Below are 733 nucleotides of genomic sequence, written 5' to 3'. Positions count from 1 at the left end.
ACACACACACACACACACATGCATGTACTCTCTTTCCTTTTCCCTGTCTCTCTCATTCATACCAGAGTCTCATTCATTCGAGACACCGGCTGGCGTGCTAGAGTCATGCCATGCCAGCCCCCTCCCTCCCTCCCTCCCTCCCTCCCTCCCCTCCGTCCCGTTACTTATGACTGACAGACACCCCTCTCTTCTCCAGGAGGACTCGGCTCTCACGTTTCACGCAGAGCACTCCCTTCACGACGGGCGGTCTGGACGGGAGCCCTGAAACACTTTGACAGCTCCGGGTTCTTGTCGATAATATCTATGGCTTGTGGATTATGATCCAAAATCGATTTATATAACGATTTCGCTGTTGTATTTTTCTCAGCCTTCACTGTTCATTCGAGTAGAATATATATATATATTTTTTTTTCAAATACTTTTGGCCGTTTTAAAATAGTTTGAGCATCGACACATTCGCGGACTGTTGTGGTGTCGCCGAATTTCTTTTTTTGCTGGAATGTAGACTTTTTGCTGTAAGAAGAGCGCAAAGAGCCCAGAAAAGGTGAGTATAGCCAATCGATTCCACTCTGCGAACATCTGGGAACGCAAGATGAACTTGATGACTCTGTAGTGACTCACGTCAGTGTACTGTAGTATACGAGACAGTATAGAAGGCTGTCTAAAAGTGTCTTACGATGACAGCGTAACTAGTACTCTAGGCCTACAAAGGGGTCTAAATACACACAGATTT

General features: G+C 46.1%; 1 long non-coding RNA gene across 1 annotated transcript in view; it reads left to right on the top strand.

Moving 5' to 3' along the window:
• Window positions 1-208: 208 nt before the first annotated feature.
• Window positions 209-733, top strand: part of LOC311241950 — a 34,007-nt gene continuing 33,482 nt past the window's right edge. The window contains exon 1 of the long non-coding RNA XR_014620588.1: window positions 209-544. This is a non-coding gene — a long non-coding RNA (uncharacterized lncRNA). The remainder of the gene's footprint in view (window positions 545-733) is intronic.

This window comes from Notolepis coatsorum (assembly GCF_963971535.1).
Source record: "Notolepis coatsorum genome assembly, chromosome: 15".
Classification (NCBI taxonomy): domain Eukaryota; kingdom Metazoa; phylum Chordata; class Actinopteri; order Aulopiformes; family Paralepididae; genus Notolepis; species Notolepis coatsorum.
Note: the sequence above shows the minus strand (reverse complement) of the source record. Positions and strands in the feature narration are given on the sequence as shown.